Source organism: Phalacrocorax carbo, chromosome 2 (assembly GCF_963921805.1).
Source record: "Phalacrocorax carbo chromosome 2, bPhaCar2.1, whole genome shotgun sequence".
Taxonomy (NCBI): Eukaryota; Metazoa; Chordata; class Aves; order Suliformes; family Phalacrocoracidae; genus Phalacrocorax; species Phalacrocorax carbo.
Window position 1 is genome coordinate 52698830 of NC_087514.1, and position 20320 is coordinate 52719149.

At 38.9% G+C, this 20320-nt stretch overlaps 1 protein-coding gene across 11 annotated transcripts in view; it reads right to left on the reverse strand.

Moving 5' to 3' along the window:
- GREB1L (GREB1 like retinoic acid receptor coactivator) overlaps nucleotides 1-20320 on the reverse strand; it is a 140663-nt gene that overhangs the window by 65771 nt on the left and 54572 nt on the right. For 10 of the 11 annotated variants that reach the window (XM_064442898.1, XM_064442904.1, XM_064442902.1 and 7 more), the window contains exon 2: nucleotides 13129-13232. The gene's annotated coding sequence lies outside the window, so the exon portion shown is untranslated. Of the gene's footprint in view, nucleotides 1-13128; nucleotides 13233-14639; nucleotides 14746-20320 lie in introns of those variants that run through there. The other variant, XM_064442897.1, reaches the window with a different exon arrangement.

Genomic DNA, 20320 nt, shown 5'->3' on the forward strand with positions numbered 1-20320 from the left:
ATCAGAAAATTTGCAATTCCCAGAGTACGGCAGCTGCTTGAAGTCTGCTCATCCTTCATGTTTTCTACAATCTGTATGTTATATAAAATCTATGCCCACTATTTTTATTTTGATTGGAAACTATTAATAAAATACAGCATGCATGCAGCACAAATGCTGGCAAGCCAAGCCTATTTAATTTGCCTCCCTGGAATCTATACAAAGAGACTTGCTTGTGGATGGCGATTGCCATGGATTTACCTGAGAAGGTTGGTTTATATTACTGGAGGACATTTCTAGCTTGCCAAGAGAAAACAAGATTGCAGTTGGAAACACCAAATAAAGGAAAGCTTAGGAACTGCAACTTGCACGGGCACTGGCCTCTCCAGCATGGAAGCGGAGCAGCAGAAAGGCTTGTCAGGGACCTGTTTGTGCAAGACAAGGCAGGCAGAGGTACTGAAGGGCAGAGTGGCTGGGGGTCCTGCTGGCCAGCAGCGGGGGAAGCTGGGAGCCCCAGAGACCAGCACCAGGGAGCCTGCACTGGGCAGCTGATTTCCTAACACCGCCCGAGGCCATTAGGACATCTGGCCCTCATTTGGAGTTCAAGGGAGCTGAGGGGGGGAGAGCAGGGACGGGAGGAGCAGGAGGTTCTCACTCTGCAGGGGAGGGGAGCTGGGGAGACCCTCTGACAGCGAGCTGCTGGCTGGTTTGGGTTGTGCCATCCTGATCCAGCCTGCCCAAAGGCCAGGGGCACCAATTCAAGGTATTAATGCCTTACTGTCTCTGCTTTTGATTCTACCCCTAAATGCCTGGTGCCATTAGGAAGCGCTTGGTTTTCCTCCTCACAGTGTCAATGGGGGCCAGTTCACAGCCAGCGCACCACAGCAGCGGCAGAGGGGGCAGCAGGAGCTTTGAACATGCTCATGTGTGTGGAGATGGGTTGAGGAGGCAGCAAAGAGTCTGGAGTCAAAATAAGTTGGTGGAATTTGAAGGGAAGGAAAAAAGAGGGAAAAAAACCCACTTCTGCTATTAAGACACGTACCTGCCATATCTGAATTTAAATGTGACCAAACCCAATGATTTAATGTAACTAATGCTCATTGTTAAAACAAGTTATCCAAACAATATGTCTATCCTGCATTTCTATGTGAGGCCATTTGGTAAAAATAAAACAAACAATTTCACTCTAGAAAGCAACAGGGGTTGGTTTAAGACAAGCACTCCTTAAAATTCTGCACATCTGATGTAGCATCAGTGAGCTCAGGGGGATGTGGGAAAGATGGTCCCAGGTTGAGCACAGTTGAGAATATCTGACACAGTGTCTGAGAGAAAATGGAGCTGGACTTGACTTCAGAGCTCCCCACCTGATCTCACACACCTGTTTTTCTCCTGTCAACACTGATATATCAGTGCTCATCCTCACACTCACTGTCCTGTATCCAGCCATACTGCACCGAACTACGCCAGAGCCTACTTGGGTGCACTGAGAGGTTTCTAATGGGCAAGAGGTTTGATTTGGGGGTAAAGAATCCTTTCCCTATCTACATGCTCACTAATTGCAGCTAGCTCAGCACAGAGCTGGTTGGATTCCCAGCAATTCACACATCTGTAATACAGTATTCCAACCCTCACCTTTCCTTTTACCTGCACCACTGGATACCAGTGTAATTAATTCATAAGTTGCCTACTTCTCTTAGCCACCTTTTGATCTCTGTTTTGGATTGGACCCTGCAGGATGTTAACATGTGCATTATGCAGAGTATATATGTATAGTAAAATTTGCTGTTATATGTTCTCCTACCTCCCACCCCACCAAGGAAGAATGCTCAGTTTGACAACAGCCATTCTCCAGGCTTCCCCTCTTTACCTCACCCACCAACTTCGCCACTCTACTCAGACAATTTTTATTTCATGTCCTTAAAACTTACTTTAGAGAGACTAGAAGACACAATTAAAATTGAATAATTTCAGAAGTAAATCTGCAGTAAAACATTAAACAAGAAGAGAGTTTCCTACTATACAGATCACCTGCACCTCCAGGCTCTATCACTCTCAGGGTACTTCTCTGCAAAGACCCAGATACTAAGGCATCATGATTACTACCCAACACATCTCCACTGCTGCTATGCTTCTTCAAAGCGGATTTCCTAAGTCCGCTTCAAGTCTTCTCTGCAGTGGCCCTTCACTGAACTGGAGGATTAACTGTGAGACTTGCTGGAGTTTGAGAGTTGCCTTAACAGCAGAGCTGCAAGGCAGCCCTCGCATCTCAATCTGGGTCCTTACAAAGACACATGAACTAGGCAATCATGAAATTCCACTAACCTGACCACAAGTGAGGAAATATTAATGCTATAGCTTTTAATTTAAAAAAAAAAAAAAAGGGTGCTCATTATGGAAAACAAAACTACAATTAACGGGAGTTTCCATCAAGGCAGATAGAAATGGAAGTAACATAAAGCAAAATTTCAGAGATGACTGATTTTAGCACTGCATCAATTAACTGTGTGGTGAAGGACCCAGGGAAATTCTGATGACTCTTTCAACCCCAGAAGCTGAACTTACAAGAAAGTATTGTCAGTTCAATCAAACAATCTTGTCCTATGCTGTCATCCAGGTTTCAAATGATCTGTGCAGGAACATGACACTGGATGTTCAAGAAGAACCAGAGCCCAGCTTCTCTACACACTGCACGTCTTCTGGAGCTGTAAGTACAGTAAACACTACCCACCTTTAGTTAGAAAAATAGGTGACTACAGTCCTCAACATACAAAAAAAAAAATCTCTGGAAAGTGGATTGTTACCCAATAGCTCTTTGGAGTAGAACTGCACACTGAGTTGAAGGCTCTGCTAGTAAAAATATAATCAGATCATTCAGTACACCAGATACCACATATCTGGCCTCCAGGTGGGTCATGACCCCAGAGACTTTAAAGGAGAGGAACTGAACTGGAGGATGAGGGAGGGGGTGAGTGTTGTTGTTATGGCTTAAAGCAATTTCACAATTACCTGATAGCGAATGATGAATCTGATGCAAACACCCTCCATTAAGTCAGCTCTATCGACTCCTTACTTTGTGTTTAACCTAATGATGTAATTGTGTTCTCCAAAACACATAATCTGGCTTCTGATCTGGCCTAACCCCACAGGAAAGTTTCTCTTCAAAGGAAAAGAAAGCAAGTTCCTTCACAAAGGCACTGCCAGGCCCAGCACAGCTTCTGTATCTCAGAGGGTTATCTTAGTCAGAGACCAGGTATCTATTTATGCTGTAGAATTGCTTGGGAACTGGTTGTTTCAGGTACAGCTAGCATTTTCTGTTATTCACATCATTCTTATTGATGTTCTGGGAGTAGTGGTTTTTTCCCATTAGAGCACCATTAGGATGTACAATGAGCATGCATACAGCAGAAAGGATGACAGTTAGTAACAACAATAACACATATATGCACTAATTAAAAGTGTAGACTTCGAAGTCATAAGTATTAACTTAGCATTAACTGTAGCATTCAGTGGGGAAAGACCTGTGTGTGAGTCAATACAAGAGTGCAAGGCAGAGTAGTCTCATTAACAGCCCCTTATCTCACAACCTCTGTAAGATCCCTTTTTTCCCCCCACAGTCCTTTCAAGATCCTGAGATTCTCACCCTGCTTTTGTCTTGGTTAGGGATTTTCAAACGCAACTGTAAAAGAGTTTACAATCTTACGTAGCAAGTGATAGACAAAGCCTTCCAGGAAAAATGAATTATTAGTTTGTATTGACTCTGTTTACAGCAGAGTTTCATTTTGACGCGTCACTTTGAAGAAAATATAGCATCCAATGCCCTTTAGAATCTAATCTTTCAGTCTGATGTTGCCACTACTGTGTCAGAGGAGTGGGAAAGATCAAGAACACCAATTTTTTCCTGACAAGGTTCTTCCTCTTATTGCTCAATTAATTGTAACTGTACGTGGAGTTGTGCATCAGATTAACTGGGATTTGGACAATTCCTTGGGCAGACAAATGGACACACAACAGAACTACATGCAGGGTGGTGGAACAGGTCAGCTGTTCCCCCACAACATGAAACAAAAAGCAAATCACACGTGGTACTAACATGGACGTGGCTATGCACTTACTGCTCCACCCCTTCCACCCCAAGACTATCTCCATAGTCTTGAGGCAGAGTTCACAAAACAATAAACATAATTCACACCTGAATTCAGGATGGTGTTAGTAAGTTGAACTTATATGCATGAAGCTGTCAACTTCAAATCACCCCCAAATACTGCAAAAATGAAGTCCAAATTGCATTTTTAAAAATTCAGTGATTTGGAAGTTTTCAGCTTCACAGTATAAACCAGCAGTGATGTAACACTGAGGCCAAAAGAGGAAAACCACTGAGAAATAGAAACTGAAACTCAGTCTCTTTTACCTAAAATTTGAAATGTTTCTTTAGTTCTTTTTAACAGTATTATTTACTGAGCTGTACACATGAAAAGGAGTTTACAGCTGCAATCGAACATAGAATATATTGCAAAGTGCAACGCTATAGAAGTCAATGCAAGTTAAGCTCAAGAATTACAAAATTATAGTTCAGTAATTTGAAGTTATAAGTTCAGCACTTGTGTTTATTGCTTAATATCTTGAATTTTTCTTGATCTTTCAAATGTTCTAATAAAACTCTCCCAGAATCTTTAGATGTAATCTTTTATAAATCTGAAGTTTTACAATACTGTTTCAGAATTAAGTTTGTGTAGTTAGAGTCAAATTACATAAACCTGACAACTGGAGCTGGAAGTAATTTTGCAAGATTTCTGCATTGGAGCTTTGTGAAAAGAACTGTACAGACCTTGCACTGGCTTTACTTTTCTCCAGGTTATGGCTCTCACTCAGAAAGAGATGTTGCATTCCAGGTAGGCTGAACTCCTACAGTGCAGCAAGAGGAAAACTGGTGCAGCCGGTGCACTGGGGATGCTCAACACATTCCTCTAGTGAAGATTGAGATGATTTAAGGATTAAGGATGTGCCAAATTTCATTTGATGCCATTTCCTCAGTAAACAGATGCAACAAGCACATGAAAGAAAACATCTGACCTCACTATTTAATTTATGTGAGCTCACCTACAGTGACTACACAATACGCAAAAATTATGGAGGACTAGTTTATGTGAATAAATGATGCTATGCAAGAAGCATTGAATGCAATATATACTTACCTGAATATGGAAAACTCCATGAAAAAGTGCTACAAAGAGTTGAACACTAACGGAGCAAAACTGTAGCTGGATACCATTTGGCAGGGTACTTGGAATCAAGGAACATCTTTTGACACCTGTTGTAAATGCATGGCTAGTTTTCACGTGCAAAGACTGTCTTATGCACACAAATGTTCATATATAAATAGGCACTATATGTTCTGTCACCACTTGCACACACTCATATATTTTTATTGTCTCTTTTATACTCTCATCCACCCACACACATCTGTTCACACAACATCCCTCTCCCCCACAAGCTTTTGCAAATATGTAACTTCCCTAGTCATCCCTCCTCTGCCTTCCTACTGTGGAAAAAGGGACTTAACTAGAAACCAAAAATAACCACATTTTGTGTTTAAAACACTAAAAAAAAATCTTTTCATCTTCTCCCATTGCACCCCTGGTGTTTTGTGGAAAGGTCGATGATACAGGGTTGTGGACAATGCCAGCAAGTGAGATGACAACAAATATGACCAGAAAGGCAATAGAAGAATAAAAGAGTTTAAAAAAAATAATCAGTTGCCAGTAATAAGAAAATAGATGCTCAGTAGTATATAACCAAGAATGAGAAGATTATATAGTGGAGTATGAACCTTACACGAATAGGCCTATATCCTTCATGATATAGAAGCTGTCGTGAGCTAATTATGTTGATTTAACCTATTTCTATCTGCAAGGCTTTTAGAGCCCTTTAAATGATGTTATGAAAATAGCAGATTAGTTACTAGAAGGTTTTCTAAGGGTTTTAAAATTAATTCATAGAAGATGGAGCAAATCCTTTTATGCTACTGGGATCTTCGACAGTGTACGTAGAGAATGGAACATTACTATGCACCTTGAAGAGACAGCGTACATTTTCTCTTTTCTTTCAACAGAAAAACCTTCAGGTGAAAAATAAAAGGTTATCACCCTACAAACCTAGCTTGTAATTTTGAAGTTTTGGTAATGTTAAAAGACTTCATTATTTTAAAAGGAGTATATGCGCACGATTGGACCCTCATGCACTCATTGTAGAGGCAGCACAAATAAATCGCTAAGGAGCACTTCTGAAAAACTCAGCCTGCTTCCTTAAAACAAGCATGCCCATACATAGCTTCCCCCATTTATGTTCTCTCCCCTAAATCAATAGGACTATTAACCACACTATTAATGCCCGTGCAATCTAACCAAATCAGTAATGGTGCTTAATCCCAGCTCTAGGATCAAGGCATATTTTTGCTGTGCAATTTTGATTTTGCAATTAGTTGCAAACATGAATTACAATTTATTCTCCTAACAATTTAGCATGTTAGCACAATCAAGCTAGTGACATGTTTGAATCCTTTCAGCTACCACCTCTAATAACACAGCAGATGAAACTAATGTAGTATCAAAGTAATTAATGTATCAACTATTTAAATAACTGTAACTGCATGTAGCATTTTGCTGCTTACTGAAATGTTTTTCCAAGCCCAATTTTGTTCCCCAAATCATGTATTCAAAATCGACACTTGGTCCCAAACCTAACAGATTTTTATTGAAACTTTCTTATTTTTATATACTTTTCATATACATGTGTGTACAGTCATTCAGTGACAATACATATTCTGCTAGGCCTTATTGTAGCTTATTAGCAAGCAACTATATTTAGTAATTACCAATTAACACAAACTATTTGGAACTATTAGAGACATAAAATGCATTTATGTAGTTTACAATAATCTATAATGTAAACTCTATCTTCTCAGATGCATCAGTTAATTTAAAGCTGTGTTTTTAATGGAGATTTAATGTTTATTTCAATGGAACACTGTCTAATATTACACCATTTTTAAAAAATTATATGTGGGCTTCTTTAATTTCCATGACTGGGAAGCTCAGTGAAGAGTCTTGTTACCTCTTTCTAAAGATGAAATGCAAATCTGTATTTGTCAACAATTTTAATGCTGACAGCTACCACTAATTGCTTACTTTCATGAATTATATATTTTTTTCCCCTCAGGTCTCGCTTCTATTCTGAGAAAGTGAGTTACCAGTGTTTCAAGAATGCCATGTAATGACATAAAAAGGAGCATTAATAATGGCATCTCAACTTGCACTACTCGTGAAGACGAAAGGGATGACAATCTGCCAAGCATATTTGGCCTCGTTGTGTAGAAGCTGAGCACTTCACCTACAATCCCAAGCATACTTTCAATGTCTTATCAATAAAGTTTGTGATCAACTCTTCAACACAGCTGGACTAACGAAGACCACCATATGCAGTTAATGACATTAATATAATGTCATTTCTAACCATTGAGCTTTCTCAACTTGTCTGTAAATTCCTACTCATTCTTCTTCCTGCACATCCGTTCTACACCACTTCTCATGATCTACCCTCAGACCTCCATCCTGTAAGTGCATATTCACCTGCCTGGTATTGTTTTATTGTTTTCAGTAGGACTATGGAGTAGGACTGTGCACTATGGCTTAGCAAACCATGTATGTAAAGTATTGTAAATCCGTAGGCCACTGGGCTGCAAAACTCTAAGTTTTAAACATCATAGCTACCATTTATACAGCAACTTACGTGTACACTCTGCTTGACATTTTAAGACTGTTGACCAGGTTGACACTATTTGATAGAAAGCAGCCTAAAAATTCACCAAGATACAGAAAATAGAATCTAAACTGTAATCCATTCTGACACATCTCAACATCAGATTGTACAGTACAAGCATTAAACAGAAAAATCCTTAACAAAAATCATCGTAGGTATCTACAACTGCAGGAGAAGTGGTTTTCCCCACACTCTTTTCTTTCCTTTCTTTTTTCTTTTAAATTTTTCTCATGTGAAAGTGCTACTAAATAAGGGAGACAAAGAATTTTTTATTGCCAAGCAATATAAACTAATTGCTATTCATCTTGCAGAGCCGTTACTTGTTCTGAAAATTCTTAATTCTAACAACATGTACTAAGTGACACTACAAAAATAAACTTTCTGAGTAATAGGCATAAGGGTAATACGGATTACATTGGCTCTTAAAACTTTCCGAAGAGATGACCCAGTTCTTCAGGAATATCCACTCAGTATTTTCTTTTTTCATGGTATTCATCTTATCTGGTGCATGTTCTGGTTTGTGACAGTTATAACAGACTAAAAATGAAGCACCGGAGTAGGACTTTGTAAACTTAAACCTTTCTTTTTCTGTTAGCAATCCTTTTTTCCCCCCCTTAAGCTGGCAGAGTTGGAGATGTAGCATGGCAGCTCTTCAAATACGCAACCTGAAAGTAATTTCAGGGTTACTACCTCGAAAAAGAGAGGGTTCCTGCAGCCAGAGCATGTCTGTGACACTGTACAAAGGAGGACATCCTGCACCCAAGAGCCTCACATGTGGCATTTCCCACATCTCCTTCATCTGCAAAGCACATAATCCTGCTAAAACCACCATCAAGTTTTGTTTCTTTCCCTCTCCAGGAAGATTATTAAACAAATCCCTAACACAGATTTTTAGATTAAAAAATAAAATTAAATCAAGGAGTAATGAAGAAAATTTTTAGCAATCAAACTTGCCGTCAGTAGCACACTTGGATAGAATAAGGTTAGGCGGGTTGTTCGTTCCTCAACTCCTCCAAAAAATGACTGTTTTCCTCCCTAGAGCCCCGTCTGAAAACAAGGCAAATCTGAAAAAGAGTTCTTGTTTTTACAAGGCTTGGAAACCACCATCCCTAAAGAGGAGCCACCAAAGGTGGAAACAAGCACCCCTTCTTTTGCAGAGAGGTTATGTCAAAACGTTTGTAAAGTCTGCTCAGAGCACATTCCTGGGCAGCTCTTCCAAAAATACCATTTTCAAACAGGTCAAAATGATCACGTTTCTACTCATCTGAACTCAGAATAAGTTTTAGAAAGGAACAAACAAATCATTTCTCATCCAAAGCTCCCACACAGTCTCTAGATCAAGAGGCATTATCTAACATTGTTTTTCTGCAGTCACTTTTAGCCTGTGATGAAGAGACAAAAAAACCCCAGAGAAGCCATCTGTCTTCATGGCCATTTCAATGCAAAAAAGCAATGCACTGAACGCACAAGAAAACCCTGCATAGGTCAAAACTGTAACAATCAGCTTAAACCCACAAGTAATGTCAAGTTTAATACTGTGTGAACACTTTTTGTAACTCCTCTGCTGCTGGGAAACAGTGTATAAATTGCTAATAGAATTTCTATTTTAAAAACCAATAAATTTATTGTATTGAATTTTAGTGGAAATGAACTTCAAAGTGCAGAGTGCTTTGTAGAGTTCTTCCTCTTCCTTTTACACAACACGTGTTCATCATGTGTCAAAGCTCTGGTTTCTCCCCTCCCCAGAATACCACAAATTCTTCTGTAAAATAAACAAAGCTCTGTCCAGAACCCCTGAAATTACCAGAGGCAACCCCTGTTTGAGATCAAAGATGCACATCACTGCTGGGCCTTCTGCAATATCCCAGATTTTAGTTAAGACGAAATTTGCAACAAACATGCAATCGACAGAACAAAACATTAACATCAGATCCAGGGATATATCTAGAAAGGAAAGCTTTGGCATTCAAGCTACCTTTTCTGGATACTTAGGAATCACAATAGGTATTTGTGGGATAAATGTCCATTTTTATAATACCATTTAGGTCTGGCAAGGAAAAACCTTTATCTTTACTTAAGACAGAAATGCAAACATTTAAAATTACATACTATTAACACTTAATAGGAGAAAAAACACTTTTCTATTTCTAATGCTTATATTTGTTCTATGATGCAACTCATCACTCCGATAAATTGTGTATGGGGTCTTTATGTCTTGGAAGAAGAAAAAATGCTAATAAAGTACTTTTGGGGTTGGTTTTTTTTTGAGACATTAGATGTGCTTCTCTACTTGTTTTTCTATCAAAAGGAAAAGTCTTAATGATGTTTACAGGCTGGACCTGCAACATAATCATGCTAGCAGAGCCAATCTTGATTTCTGAAGTTGTTATTATGGTTTAGTGAGCCAATAACACAGAAAATTCACAGGTTCTATGAATTCTTGAAGGCGTGCATATAAAACTTCCAGTAAATACTGGCACTCAAAAAACTAGTGCTCATAATATTTTTCTGTGACTGCTGCCACAGTAGAATATAAATACTCTATATGAAATTCTCCTGGGGGCTAAAATCTACTTGAAAAAAACCCTGATACTTAATAGATGCAAAACAACTTTCTCCAGCAGATGAGAAAAAAAAATCTTAACAATCCATATACTTCCATTTTACATACTTTGAGTAATTAAATCCTAGGGTTACAAACATTATAGCTCAAATATGTATTTCTCTAAGCAGTATTATTATAAAGTTTGTTTTATATAGCCCTTAATTCCATAAATCTATAATGTGTAAAATTTAATATTCATTGCTTATAGGGATAAAGCTGAAAACAGACTCAAACAGTCATCTCATCGAGTTCCTACTGCAAAAGCCAGTCCAATCTCATTGATGAATAAAGCACCTTAATCCTTTCTTCATTTGTTATTGCCTTATTGCAAAAGCATGAAGCCTAGAAAGTCAAAGTTAAGGCCTGACCTTCCATCTCTATCCTATCTGGCCGCTCCCTTGTGTACCCCTCAAACACACATGCTATCATTTCCTGATGAGTTTAGAAGGGGTTATCAGGAGAATTTCAAGACGTGTCAATTTTGTAGCAACCTGAATGCTACACAAACATCTTCTGTGTTTAATAGGCGATTTGTATTTTAGTAGGTTTATCCATTCCCAACTTTATTTGTTTAAAGGTGCCTTAACCTTGACATAAATCAATGCTAAGCATCTGTATAGAGTACTTCTAAAGAGTTTAAAAATTAAGCTCTTTGGAGGGCTATATTTTGCAAGCATGTTTCATTCAAAAACAAAACAAAACAAAAAAAAAACCAAAAACCACCACTACGTGTCAACTTCTTTGCTAATTTTTTCCCCCTTGAAAATTATGCAATTTGTTCTTTTTCACTCTTTTTATAGTGTTCTTTTAAAGATTATGATGATGATGAAACACCAGGTTAGTCACTATAAAAATTCCACCACTGCTGGCTCCCAAGTATCTTTTTCTTCCTAATTCCACAACGAGTGTTTGTGTAAGACAGTAGGGCCAAAAAGTCGGAGGCCCCGGCTTGTGGCTTGCAGCAACCCCCCCTTCCAAAGGAAAACAAAAAGCACTGAACCTTTTCTGCCACATGCCCAGTCCTTCCCCCACCACCTCTCTGGTGAAGACAGCCATTATTACATTTCCTTTCGGGTTATTTACAAGGTCTTGGCTCTGACATTGATTTCTTATCTATGACAAATGTTAAGTGTTAATAAGCTGTCGCTTTAAAGAAAGACAATGCTAAACCAATCATAGGAATTAATTACTCAAAAACTATTCTTTAGGGGTTTTTTGTAAGCAATAAAACAAGAACAGCAAAAATTGCTCAAGACCAGAAAAAAACCCCACATTTTTTTCAACCAATTAATAAATGTTAGCGGATTAAAAGAAGTTATAGTTTAAACTAGGCAGTACCCTGATAATCTAAAGTGAATTTCTCAGGGGATATGGAGGAACCGGGCTGGCGCAACTCCCTAAGGAACAGAGTCTTTTAATTGATAAGTGAAGGATTTTACTTTTTATGTTTTCCAATATTTTGCTTATGGTATAAATTTTAGGATCAAAGGTGAAAGTTCAGAAATCTTTTCAGTTACAGAACCATTAAAATGATAAACATTTGGCATCCCAAAGTACACTTCTACTCTAACTGTCCTTTCAGACCTGCATTGACTGCACTATAATAGCTGCCAACATTTGGTAAGGATTAGCCTTTCATTTAGACAAAAGCAAGCATTCCTTAGCTAAATCAGCACTTTTTGCCATCAGACTCATAAAACCTTTTCACAACACAGATTTTCAAGAGAATCCTTTAGGGTTTTAGGATGCTGCTCCTTTTACTAAGTAACAAAATACACCCCAGGGTGTCTCATTGACCGCACTCAGCTGTCCTTTGACCTCTGCAATTGTTTAGCCTAACTTCAGGGCCACAGAATCTGCCTCCCCCCCATCAACAAGGCTAATGTTGCTTCCTCCTAGCACCTGGCGAAGCAAAATCCTAGAGGTTCCCCCCTTCCAGACTTCTACCACGTTCCAGATGTTGCCAAGCAAAATATTCCTGCAGACAGTTTTTGGGAACCCACAAGCACTGCTCAGAACCTGGGCTGTGGCCGTGACCCCCTTGCTCCGCTCAGCGCTGCCCTTGCCCCAGGGATACAACAGGTCATAAAGCAGGAATAGATCTTTAGCCTTCTGGGTACGCTGGCTATTTAAATGCAACAAGAAACTATGCGTGCCCGATATTGTATACTGAGACAAGCCTCCCTCCTTTAAGAAGTCAGAAGAAAGAAAAAAAAAAAACCAACCAAAAAACACCCAAGAAGAGACGTGTGAGAATCTCAGTTGGAAGCACAAATCTATCCCGATCATTACAAAGATCTGCATTCTTCCCATTTGTTTTAAACCCTTTGAGAGGACAAACAAACAAACAAACATACACCCTCCAAGTGCATAGAACATATATTTAGCTAGTTGCTTAGGTATTTGCAGTGCTTCTAAGTAAAACAGCAGAAGAAAATTGTTACAGCTTCAAAAGGACTGTCATTAAATAATGAAGTTGACCTCATTGTGGATATGTAAGAAAAAAAAATGCAAGTGCCAGTCAGCCCCTTTTGGTGAGGGCTGTTTAATTTTTATGAACTGGATTTCAAGATTTTTGAAGAACTTGGACGTTGTACATGCCTGAAGCAAAGATAAAATCATTATTTACAGTCCACACTGTTCCTAAAATGCAGTCAATGGAAATGAAAGCACAGATGCTGAACACAAACATACCATGTATTGGCTATTAGGAAAGGCAAGTACGGTACCTTCTCAGATTCCTTTTAACCTATTTGAAATGCAGTCATGATTAAAGGATGCAGCTAAGAGTTTGTGAAGCCTTGCTGCGAAGTTGTTTAAAACTCCTGAACACCTGAAAAATATGAAGGGAGAAAAAAGTTAGAATGACTTGTGCCAGCATATAGTTTACAACAAGCCAACAAAACCTGCCATCTAAAACCTGGTCTAGGGTGAAAACTGAACTGGGGTGGGGAAAGAAGGGCTGACCACTTAAAAAAGCATCTTTTTGTTTATAGGAATACTTGGTTGAAGCTGCATGGCTGCTTCTCTGCATTCTACCAGGAGTAAAGTACAAGTTTGCCACAGAACCCACACATTTTGGCACTGAAGTCACTATATGAAACATTAAGAACTTAGCACATCAATATGAGAAAATTAACTGTCACAGAAATATAAAAAAATAGATTATAACATAGAAGGAATTATTTTACTATTGGTTTAAAATGAAACAAACTAAATGGGTAAGTGGTTATATATGCTAAACTGGAGATCAACGTTCAAAATGAAGTCAGAATTAGTCGGTTGCTCCTATCTGACATCCTATAAAGATATTTAAGTGAAAACATTTCTAATAGAAATTGCTGTTTATAAAAAACACACCTGAAACACCCCAAAGAATGGCAACAACGGTATAGCAAGCAGCAGGCAGAAGAGTAACTCCTAAAATACCTAGGGCTGTACAGAACAATAACTAACACCAGCTAAAGCTTTAAATTATCATTGACTGGACTGTGACAAGACTTTCTTAGGCACACAAGCTCGTTTAGTTTCTCAATAGAAATGGACAATATTTTGCCAAAAGACTTAAAGGAATTTTCCCTGTTGCTCATAAATGGGATTTTAGGGTAAAAGCTCAGACCACAGCCTTGGGCTGCTGTCAAAACATGAACAAACGCGACTCTTTCAGCTGTACACCTAGAATTCAAAACCCGGGCTTTAAAATTAAAGGCAATATAGCTTTAAGCTTCCTCCCCTCCTCCCATTTCTAAAAATCAGCCTACTTAAGCGAGCAGCTATAGCCCTCACCTCTCACTCACGAAAAGTTTTGGGTAGGATTGTTGTGTTCTGAGGAAAGACGTTAAACAACTCTATTGCCAGGGACCACCGATGCTACCCCGCGCTGCGCATCCCCGCCATGCTAACAGTGAATCCACTGCAGATGGCCAACAAGGTTAACACGGAGCTCCCAACCAAACTGTAGGGCTCTGCAGAGACTTCAATGATTGCAGAATGTCAGTAATCCAATTCCAACAGCTCCTGGCTCTGAAATTGCTATTTTTCGGACACGTGCTGAACATTTCACCTGCTAGTAATGACATTTTTGTATTTTCTTCTAATTACACTCAAAGCTAAGACCTTTGGCCCTGGGCCACAGACCTCTATTCAGGCTGCACACATTCTCTTAAACGCCCTGATCCTTTGTTGTCACTCTCAGTCTTTCATCTATTATTTACATCCATTGAGAAGAGAGATACTCTACCATTTGTGAAGCTTTAAAGCTTCTAATCATCTTAATTTCTTTGCCTTTCAAACAGTGCTTCCCCTTATGGACCAATGCCAATAGTGTGACAAAATAATTTTTCAAGCCAAGATCCTCCTGGACCCTTCCCAAACCTTGACACACACACTAGGCTGTAAGTGCCTTTTATCCTCAGCCGGCTGCTTTTGCAAACACAGACCTTTGCTCAGCTTGGTGGGGGGAGGTATGGATTTGCTTGTCAGTGGCTTGGGGGGAGTTTTCTTGGGGTTTGGGGTGTGGTTTGTTTTTTTTTTTTTTCCCCCCATCATTTTCTTTCTGTTAAAATGTCTAACTCAATTGGTCCAGCTAAATCAGACATATTGTAGTGAATCTTCCCTCTTTTAAAAACATTAAGTACCTTCTGAAATACAAATGACTACGAGTTTTAAATTTACTGTTTTTTCCAAAAGCTAAACTGCCAATACGCTGGTTTGGTTTTCTACTGTTACATGCCCATTCAGTACTGGCAGATTCTCACACAATATTTAAGACACACAAAATATCAGTAACCCTTTTTCTGATTAATGGCAGCATTAATTTGTCATAATCTTACAACACAATGTGACAAAAATAAAATTTCTTAATGTGATGTTCAGATCATCTCCTCCTGATCCTCACTTATTTGCAAATGAAGTAGGAATCAAGACAGTGGCACTTTTATCAAGATGCAGGAGATGTCTTCAGAATTCATCAACCACCAATCTTGGTTTCCAAGACCTGTGAGATATGCTAACATGTGATCCATCCTGGCTCTTTCTTCCACTACTGCCTGGCTTACTTTTGATTTCTAACAGTGCTTCCTTGTTGTCTGTCCCCTCAGAAGACTCCCAACCCCCTTGTCTTTTCTTATTTTCACCATTTGCTTCAACCAGCAGTTCACTTGAGACTCATCCATCTTACAATGCCTAAAGTGACAGATGCTCTTAGGAATGACCGTACTGCTGAGTGAACAAAAGATAACATCACCTCTAGGAACTCAGGGAGAAATACAACTTCAACCCTAAGACAGGGTTATCCTGACAGACACAGCACCATAAACCTCTCCCAAGTCGGAGGGGGGGGAGGGGGTGTGTGCAGGAGGGGGGAGCCAAGCCAAAAAAAAAAAACCCCAATTGCAGAGAAAAGGAATCTGACACAATTAAAGGCCAAAAGAGTATTCTTTCTGTTGTAGCTGTAGTTAGTGGCGTTGATGGCCTTTTTATTTTCTTTTTTTTTTTTCCTAACACCCCATGGAAGAATCCTGTAGAATTTATCTGTCATAAAATCAAGAGTCGCAGAGAGAGTGGAGAAATTTCACACAAAATCTGTCTCAGGATCCCTACAGACTTGAATGGAGGAAGAAGGCACTTTGGAACAGCTTCAGCAGTGTGTCACACACGTCCTTCGCCAAAACACAAACATTACCTTGTTAAAATCTACACATCCTACAGACCAGCTGTTGCTCAGTTAAATTCTACAGGAATTCAGAATCATCGTGCAAGCCTGTGCCCTTGATGAATGCATAATGTAAGCAAAGTAAGATTACTTTAATGTTGTGGCTGTTTGATAAACCTGTAATTTGCAAGCAACAGCCCCCCAGTGTTTTGACACTTGAGCACACACCATTTAGAAAAACGTTTAAATTAGAATTATAGATTTTCCAGCCAACACCCACATGCCCATCTACAGAACGATGTCTGTTTCCAAATGAAGATCCGCACTCTACACCTAATAAGACTGAAGCAAACACTGCCGACTTGAAATATGCCCAGAATTCTCCATCAAGTCAATAGAATGGATGGGACCTGTTGAAGACAGAGGAGTCCTGGGTGCTAGAAATCTCTTAACAAAAGAAAGGTCATATTAGCATCTCCTAGCGACATACTCGCAAAAGTGATGCCGCAAATGTTGGGAATCCTTTTTCTGCAGTGAGATGCAAAGAATTCCCTTCTCTCTCAGCAAAGCTTTAAACAGCATCTCATGTTCAAACACTACAGGAAATAACCATCATTACAGTACATGAGATTGTGTCCATTAAACTGACATGCTGTCAAAAACTAGAGTTGTAAAACAAAGACCAAGATAGGGGGCCTATTAACCAAATGTCTTCTGTTCAGTGTAAAGTCACGGAAAAATCACAATATGCACTCCTTTAGCCTTATTATTTAATTGTATTTAGCCATATTTGTTAATTTGTGAGGAGTTACAATTTTAGGTACCTATCCTGATCTGGAATTTTTCTGTTGCTTTCTCATAGCATGGCCAACATCAAACCAACCAGATTCTAAATACAGAAGTAAGGTATAAATAGATCATTTTTTAATATAGGTGATTTTCCCACAGTATGCCATGCAGTACCATTTTGGACATGTGATATATGGAAATTAAACTAACAACCAGTAAAGTCTGGCCCTTCCTAAAAGGGATCCCAACTCTGGACCCCACACCACCTTGAGAGTTCTCTCCCGTTCTGAGCCACCGAGTAATCTGGCACTGAAATCTTCAATTAAATCCCATTCAGCTGGGGAAAACACTTACTCATAGGAAACTCTACAGAGGATAATTATTGGTACGTGACTGAAAGAGTTGTATGCAAGACTCCACTTTTCACCTCACATCCCAGCCTGCTCAGTCCATGTCACCCAGTCCTCGGCAGGTGGCACAGCTCAAGGCATGCCACAACTACCAGGAAGAAAAAAATGAGAAAACCAAGTTTGGGAGATTTACAGGCACATTCTGCCATGGTATTGGAATCCAATTTTCAACACCAACTCTACTGTACCTTGAGCGTCACCATGTCCAGGATAACTTTCTGAAGCTCCCTCCAATCCAATCAAGTCAAAGAAGCAAATAATAGAGTCTGCAGTTAACATCCTCACAGGAAAAATCTTGAAAATATATAATGCTTTCATCTGAAACACTTGAAGATCTCAGCATCAGATATGGACCAAAAAGTAGTAAACTGCATCCTGCCTTATAAAATCTATACTCTGCACTCAAATGAGCATCTTATCATACAGACAGTCCTTACATGTTGTACCTCTAAATATTTATCACAGTAGAGAAAAGTGTTTATAGTTAATATACAATCCATCTTCTGCACGCTGCTGCCTTTAAACAAGACAAAGTGTAAGGTAAAAGGTCAAAACTACTATAAAGAGCCCTGAATAAAAACTCTGGCATTACAACCATTTTGCTAGAAGAGAAAAGGTGTAAAATAGGTTCTTAGAGTCAAACTCCCTATGCAACGGGGCACAGCAAGGGTACTGATCCAAACAGTGGCGAGTAGTAACACAACTGTTGGTGTTAATGTGTTTAGTAACACCAGACTGCTTTGAAAATCTCTCATTTAATGAAAGCAACATTTTTCAATTGAAACTGAACATTTTTACATGCGTGTAGTAAAATAAATTCCCATTCAATGCAATTTTAACGTGGAATAGCTGAAATATTGATATTAAACTTACAGGTAGCTTCTGTCATTACCATTAAGTTATTGACACTGAAACATGACCTTGAAATGACAGCTCCATTAATGCAAGTCTTACCAGGGAAGGTTTCAAAAATCCCCGATTAAATTAACTACTTTTAAACACAATAGGATCAATATGTATGCAGAGAATGTACACCCCCATGGCAAGTTCTGCTTGCTTGATTGATCAAAAACAAAAAAATCCTGTGGCCTTCCAGATCTCAGCTGGTGCCAGAAATCCACACAGAAAAAAAAATCCATCTAAATGAAACTCTGAAAAGGTTTACCCTTCACCAGTCTATTTGCACTTCAAAAACTCCTTAAGTCCTTCAGCTAAACCCCAGGGTTGAACCATTTCAAAAATGAGAGGGGGATGGCCATGATTTATCTTCCTTCTGTGCTCTGGACAGAGCTGTAAAATCTGCCTGCTGGGGGGTGTGTGCGTGCGTGTGTGTTACAGGCTCATGTTCAGGAACCTTGGATATTTACCATTTTTAGAAATAAGTCTGCCCAATTCCTCACTGTCATTTATCATCTTCCATCAGATGCAAGTACCACTTATAAAGCAACATTTTGATTTCTGCTTACTGGCATCCAAGCTGATGAAGCTGAATTAGCAAAATGGCCAAACATCTGAAATCAGCTTTTAAAAGAAAAATATAGTACATCTTATTCAAACCTGTAAGGATCAGCTATTGCCTCAGTGAATTTGTGCTGAGGGAAAATTTGTTTAAGAATATAATTTAAGCCTCTCCCTTATATTTACAAGTATCAATCACATTTTCAGCAATAAGCCCAAAATAATTTTCCATTTGTAGGTAATCAATGTGTTAGGTCACCTATTAGGATACATTTTTCAGTCCTCTGTACTTCAAGATACATTACCAGTAGAAGGAAAATGGAGATTTCATGGGTCACAAACTTCTGGGTCACAAGGACCTTCAGTGCTGCTGTCAGCCTAGTAAAACTCAATCAATATACTCTTGCTTTGTATGTCCACTATTAAAAACTCTGCACCTGAATTTCTACATGATTTTTCCTGAAGTAGAAACACCAGCTCGACAACTTTACTGACATTCTTTGAACAGAAATTAATGCTCCGATATTCAGTTAATGTGTTAAAAGATAAATACACACACATGTGAATGAAGCGTACACTTCCTCCAAACATCACAGACAAATCCTACAGCACCAAAATCGCAGAACAGCACAAAGCGAGGGCACTGAAACATGCCTATGTCTTTCAGTTTTTCTAAAACCTTCTCCTACTCTTAAGACCCAACCCTATAAATCAGATATCAGCAACACAACTCTTATCAGTCTAAATTCTTCAGACTTGGATACATAGATAGACTTGATCTCAACACAAATAACAAGAATAGATTCAATATTACCTATTTTTGCATGGAAAGGGCCCATTTATTTCCAAAGACCTTTTCAGGTTTTGCTTTATCACAGATTTGGTATGTTCCATTCTAAACCAACAGAAATGGATGAAAAATATTTTATGAAAAGATAAAAATATGCAGATCCTGCCACTGTAGGTCGAGTCTTAATTAGACTTGTTGGAAGCTTTAAAAACATTGACATTGTGCTTGTTTTTGTGCAAGCCAAATACTGGCCCTAACAAAACTGCAGGGCTAATCTGGGAAAAAAAAACCAAACCCTAATCACTCTATTAGTCCGCACTCAAATCCACAAGGATACTTAAGGAAGAGGTTGTGGATATAAGAAGGAATGGCATCTTACTCAGCATCTGACATTCTACTCAACCTAACTCCTCAGAGTCTGAAACTCTCCTCTAGTTTAGAAAGAGTACAAGATGTTTTTGAGTACATATTCTCTTTTGAGTATACTTTTTTTTTCATATAAAAAAAAAACCCAAACTCCAGTGTAACTACAGATCTGTGTGCTTTTGCAAAAACTGTAACAGAATATTTACTTGATTGAGCCGGTGAAGGACACAAAATTATAAGACTGCGCTGAGGGTGTTTCAAAACTTCTGGTATGCTTGCCAAATTTTACCATTCCAGCTGCAGCTTCATTAGCAAAACACTTCAACTTCCCTACATATGCCAACACTTGCTATTTTAACAGAAAGAGTTTTCACGAAGGTGGAGGTTTATCTCTCCTTACTACATCCAGTAGTACCAGGAACAATTTTTCTGTATTTATTGTAATAAAGAAGTCT